Genomic DNA, 6,729 nt, shown 5'->3' on the forward strand with positions numbered 1-6,729 from the left:
ATGATACCTGGCAATTTAGAATGAGGCAATGATGAGGAATCCAACAAAACAGGTTTTGGTAAAAATAGTCTGAGCTGTGGAGAAAGAGTAATGCCTGGAAATAAACATCATTATGGGGTTATCACTGGTTTTGCAACTGGAATTCAAAAAGGAATTAGTCCTATGAATTGACTACCACTAACTAGCAAGAATATAGAGCAATATTTTCCACTGTTAAAAAGGAAGGCAAACCTGATGATTGTATAATGATAAAGCTTTTGCAATGTGACTATGTGATTGTATAAACTTTGTGTCTGATGCTTCTTTTATCTACAGTATGGACAGATGAACAAAAAATATGGCTGAGAAATAAACAAATAATAGGGGGAACAAAGGTTAAAATGAGTAGATTGAAATACTAGTGGTCAATGAGAGGGAGGGGTAAGGGGTATGGCATGTATGAGTTTTTTCTTTTTTCTTTCTTTTGTTGGAGAGATGCAAATGTTCGAAATAAATGGTCATGGTGATGAATATACAACTATGTGATGATATTGTGAGCCATTGATTGTAACCATGTCAAGAATGTTTGTATGTTTGTTCATTGTTTATAATAAAAATATTTTTTTAAAAAGGAGGCAAATCTGAGACAAAATGAAGTGCAGAGGAAACCAGTTGTACTTCTCAATAGACTTAATCAGTTAAACAGAAAAAATAACATTCCAGACAATTTTATCAGGAGCAGGAATAAATTAAACCATTAGAAAAGCACTTGTCAGGCAACTTTTCAAAAGAGGCCTGAAGGTTCAGGCCCAGTTTAGCACAGAACTGCTAGACAATGTAGTAGCAAAGACGACTTGTCAGTGGCAAACTTCCACCACAAATGGAGGAATTTTAGCTGTATCCATGGATAATTGTGGAGCAGCACAGTGCCCCAGTAACTCAGAAACCATAATTAATTTGTACTGATGTATCCTTATTCTTGTAAAAAGGGAGCAATCTGATATAAAGTAAGTTCCTAAAACTGTCCCCCCCCCCCCCCACTATTGGACATAAATAGTGTTGGAAAACAGAGAGAGATGGCTTTGAATGAGTGATTTGGGATCCTGAAGGGATAAAGTGCCATACTCACATTGAACAAAGAAGGAAGCTCCTTTATGACAATGGGGTAGATCCCATGTCAGATAGACTTTTGAGGGACAATTCTATGTGAAAAGTTTAATTGCATGAAGAGTTCATCACCAAAATTCAAGAAACTTTATTTCAAAATATTCACAAGGCTAAATATTATTTTTGTTTTGGAAGTTTTTAAAAAACAAATGTAGACAGCTTAATTGAACACCATAAGTACATGGAACTTTGAGTAGGGCATGAGATTTTGTTGGTTTGTCCAGAGTGATGCCCCAATAAATCCCAGAGTGATTTGAACAGTGAATAAAAAAGTATTTGCACAGTCCCCTTTGGGGAGTGGTGAGAAAAGGGGACAAATTCAACTTCCCCAAGTTGAATTCTTGATATTCTCACAAGCAGTGAGGACAACCAAAGCTATAGGCTGAGCCCCCAATCATGGGGTTTGTTCATATGAAACTTAACCCCACAAAAAGATAGGTCAAGCCTACTTAAAATTAGGCCTAAGAGTCACCCCAAGAGAACCTCTTTTGTTGCTCAGATGTGGCCTCTCTCTCCAGCCCACACAACAAGCAAACTCACTGCCCTCCCCCTGTCTATGTGGGACATGACTCCCAGAGGTGTGGACCTTCCTGGCAATGTGGGACAGAAGTCCTAGAATGAGCTGAGACTCAGCATCGAGAGATTTCTGAGTCAACTGAAAGAGGGAGGAGTGAAATGAGACAAAATAAAGTGTCAATTGCTGAGAGATTCCAAACAGATTTGAGAGGTTATCCTGGAGGTTATTCTTATGCATTAAATAGATATCACCTTGTTAGCCAAAATGTAATGGAGAGACTGGAGGGAGCTGTGTTCCAGTAGCCATATTTCTTGAAAATGATTGTCTAATGATATAGCTTTCACAATGTGACTGTGTGATTATGAAAACCTTGTGTCTGATGCTCCTTTTATCTCCCTTATCAACAGACAAGTAAAACATATGGAATAAAAATAAATAATAGGGGGAACAAATGTTAAAATAAAAAAATAAAAAGAATAAAGGCTAAGCCACAGGTAAAAAAAAATGTATAAAATAATGTCCTGAAAGAACGACTAGGAATATACCTATCTGGTCTTAAAGATTTCATGGTTGGTCCAGACAGAGCAGTTCTCTATTTGTCTTCTTTGGTTCCTCGTGCAGCAGAAGGGAGCCTGAAAGATAGAAATAGATTGTTCTTATGACTGTGGTATTTAGTATCTTATGTCCTATGCCATGGTAAATCTTTGTCTTCAGAAATAAAAGTTCTTTTGTTGTTGACATTTATCCTGTAGTATTGTTGATATGTGTGTCTTTTCTTGAGTAGAGATTAAAAATTTTTTTTTTCATTAGAATTTGAGTTTGGGGTTTTAAGATTCATGGGAATATCTGGAACTTAGTTCATTTTTTAGGTAATGTTAAATTAATCCCCCCACTATGTAAATCTTTAGCAACAAACTTTTAACAAGAAATGTGGCTCTAGGCAGTAGTCTCAATTTAAGATGTTAGTGTTCTGAAGCTATAAATGTATATTTGCAAAGTTATCTGATGTGCCGTGGTGGAGAAGCTCTGTGCTGATCTTAAAGGATTTATAGACCCTAGAAAAGTCATGTTTTAATCCTAACCCATCATGTGGATTAATCCCTATTCAATAATGTAGGTTGGAATCTTTTGATTAGATTATCTCCACAGAGATATGAGTCCCCTAACTGTGGGTGTTAACCTTTCATTAGATGGAGATGTGACTCCACCCATTCCAGGTGGATCTTGATTAGTTTACTGAAATCCTTTAAAAAAGGACATATTTTTGGAGAGAGTCCCTTTTAGAGCCACAATTACCCTGAGAGCCCGTGCAGCCAGAGACCTCTGGAGATGAAGTAAATGCCCCTAGGGGAGCTTCATGCAGCAAGAAGCCTGGAGAGAAAACTAGCAGAGAAAACTGCCTTTCCAGTTGAGAGAGAAATCCTGAATTTCATCATCCTTTCTTGAGTGAATGTAACCTCTTATTAGTACCTTAATTTGGACTTTTCTAAAACTTTTTTTTAACTTTTAAAATTGTATAATATAACATACATACAAAGCAAAGAAAGGAACAAGCAATAGTTTTCAAAGCATTCTTCAACAAACAGATAAACAGGACAGATCCCAGAGTTTATCATGGGCCACCATACCATCACCAAATATTTTTCTTTGTAGCTGCTCCAGAACATAGGCTAGAAGGAATAAATAATTTTTTTATCATCACAATCGACTCTTTTTTTTGTTTTTTGGTGAAATATAACATATATACAAAAAGCAGTAAATTTCAAAGCATAGCATAATTAGTTGTAATACATATTTCAGAGTTTGGTATGAGTTACAATTTCACAATTTTAGATTTTTACTTCTAGCTGTTCTAAGATACTGGAGACTAAAAGAAATATCAATTTAATGATTCAACAATCATATTTGTTTGTTAAACCCTACCCTTCTCTGTATAACTCCACCATCACCTTTAAAGGTTCTTTCTATCCCTGTGTGTGATATATTTTTTAACTTTTTTATTGTATAATATAATATATATACAAAGCAAATAAATAAAAAAAAATAGTTATCAAAGCATTCTTCAACAAGTAGCTACAGGACAGATCCCATAGTTTGTCATGGGCTACCATACGATTAATTTGGATATTTTTATAAACCTGTTTTAGTTGGGACATTTTCATGGCCTTAGAACTGTAAACTAGCAACTTAATAATTTCCCCCCTTTTAAAAGCCATTCCATTTCTGGTGTACCACATTCCAGCAGCTAGCATACTAGAACAAGGTCCAATCTAGAAATCTGACAATTTGTGTTTAGTAAGTGAAGAAAGCATGATGGGAAGTAGTATGCTGAAGAATGGTAAGTGAGGTGAAAAACCTCAAAACCCAGGTCTTAGTTATTCTCTTTCGATACATTGTCCTCTTGAGTTTAATGTCCATAAAGAATTTTTCAACGTATATTTAAAAGAACTATAATTATTAAAATGGATTGATTCCCTTAGATATTTTATTAGTAAAATTAATATCTTAGAAGTCTTAGTCTTTATTCTTATTCAAAAAGTTCTATTTTATAAGCTTTTAAATTTGCTATAGTATATAACTCCAAAAACAAATATGTTTATATGTCACAAGAAAAAAAGAAAAAAATGCAAAAGTGATAATAGAGTTACATTATAAGTTTGTTTTATACCTCTCACTCAGATTTATTTTATGGCATAAAGTTCAGGCATTTATGGGAAGAAAGGAGTATGTTTTATTATCCCCTCTTGAGGGCTATGAGGAGGTGGTCTGTTGGTCAAAATAGTACTGAGTCCCTAGATAGTTGTATATTATAAGTTACTGTATAAGACCAAATGCAGCAACATATTCCAGCTACAAGTTACAAGTTTGATCATTATGAGCATTGAACTTTGGTTTGCTATAATGTAAAAACCTTTTGTTTCTCTAGAGTATTAGTTTCTCTAGAGTATTAGTGTTGATTTTCCCTGTTAAAAGAAAAAAACTAGGTATCACACTTGCCTGCCTTGTATTGTAGACTAGACTTCATTGTTGTCTCTTGGGATTCTTGTATTACTTTATTAAGAAGCTAGCCATAATCAAACATTTTCATTACTCCAAAAACCAAAAACCAAAAAAAAGCTACTGTTCTGTGTAACAACTTCAATGAATCTCAAAGACTTAATGTTCCCAAAGTGTGCACAACGTACGATTAAATTTATATAAAGTGAAAAAAAAAAGCAGCACCTAGCCATGGAAAGCAATAAATAATAGTTTTGTGCTTATACCAAACAATAAAATGTGATCCTAAATATCTAGTATTTTGCCAGTACTTCTACTGTTAAGGGACTATTACAAGGTAGTCACAGGATATGGAAACAGACTCTAGTCTCTCAACTATTTTATGCTTTTCATAGAGGTTAAGGAATCACTGTAAAACAGTTTTGCAAATATGAATGCTTACATTTGAAACAGGAGTGATACATTTTTATACTCATTAGAATTATTGCTAGTTTATTTTAAAGCAAAGAAAAAACAATACAAGTTTGCTGTCTCTAGAACAATTTGTGAAAATATGGCATAAAGATGGTGTCTGTGCTGGTTTGAGGCTGTTGCGTACCCCAGAAAACCATGTTCTTTTTCCTAGTCCAATTTGTAGTGGCAGACATATTGTTAAGGTGGGATCTTTTTGATTAAGTTGTTTCTATGGAGATGTGATCCACCCAGTGGTGGGTGGGACCTTTTGATTAGGTGGTTTCCATGGAGATATATCTCCACCCATTCAAGGTAGGTGTTAATCCACTTACTGGAGTTCTTTAAGAGGGAACCATTTTAAGCCAGAAACAAAAGAACAAATATTGTATGGTCTCCTCTAGAAAAATCTTATAATAAAAGTATGGCCTAGATAGTGAGATCTTACAGCAGTCACATTTACTTGGAGCTGTAAACATTATTTCCAGATTTTGAGATGCTGTATTATATATGTATAACCCGGTATCTCTCTGGAACTTTGACTACCTGTGTGATACCTAAGACTCAGAGTTGTGGATTCTGCAGCTCTGAGAGTCAATATTGCTACATACGGCAACTGTTAATGAAACTGAAAAAGAGATCAGGCTTCAATTAGAGTTAAGAACAAAGCCAATCTGGTCAGGACTAAGGTAAATCATATACAGGGGTAAGGAAAACATTGTCTGTATTTTGGAACTTCACTACTGTATGAGACCAAAGGAAGAGAGGTTTATTTTGTCTAAAAATTAAATTTTCTGTTGCACAAACTCTAACTCAACCTGTGTGGACAGCTCATTTAAACAACCCAAATACATGGAGCCCAGAATTAGAAAGAGGGATTGTTGTTTTGTATAGCTTAATGTAATATCCGGGTACGTCCCAGAGTATGTTGGGCAGATAATTTAAATGTATTGGCAAAGTCCCTTAGGGCCTGGAGAAAAAATATGGATTTATTAAGCTTTACCACTGGTGAAACCCCTGATACTGTGTCAAACATTAGGGACTCCCAAGTCAATAGGCCAAGCCCTTGATCTGGAGGCTTACTCTTATAAAGCTTATTTCTTTAGCAGAGAAGCTAAATCTACCTATACTTATGTCTAAGACTTACTTCTATAACACCTCTTTTGTTGCTCAGATGTGGTCTTTATCTCTCTCTAAGCCCAACTCTGCAAGTGAAATCATTACCCTCCCCCCTACATGGGACATAACATCCACAAGAGAAAGTTTCCCTGGCAAGTCATCTCAAGAATGAGGCTGCCTTGGTACCGTAGGATTGACAATGCCTTCCTAACCAAAAGGGAGAAAAGAAATGTAACAAAATAAGGTATCAGCAGCTGAGAGAGTTCAAATAGAGTCTGGAGGCTACTCTTACACAAGCTTCAGTTAAATGGTGCTAACTACCACAGTTTACCATACCCCAACCAAAACCATTCCTGTTAACCCTAAAGAACACCTAGGACTCTATCTGAGATTCTACAAAAGTTTCATGCACTATGATTGCTCTCCAGAAACCTACAACCTCCAGGTGGTTCCTGAAACCCAGAGTGACCAAAAACATCCCCCATCCTATATTATCAATA

At 35.5% G+C, this 6,729-nt stretch overlaps 1 pseudogene; it reads left to right on the top strand.

The window, feature by feature from the left end:
- The first annotated feature begins 31 nt into the window (after positions 1 to 31).
- LOC143658388 (UAP56-interacting factor pseudogene) lies at positions 32 to 2,545 on the top strand (annotated as a pseudogene).
- The last annotated feature ends 4,184 nt before the right edge of the window (positions 2,546 to 6,729 follow it).

This window comes from Tamandua tetradactyla, chromosome 16 (assembly GCF_023851605.1).
Source record: "Tamandua tetradactyla isolate mTamTet1 chromosome 16, mTamTet1.pri, whole genome shotgun sequence".
Classification (NCBI taxonomy): Eukaryota; Metazoa; Chordata; class Mammalia; order Pilosa; family Myrmecophagidae; genus Tamandua; species Tamandua tetradactyla.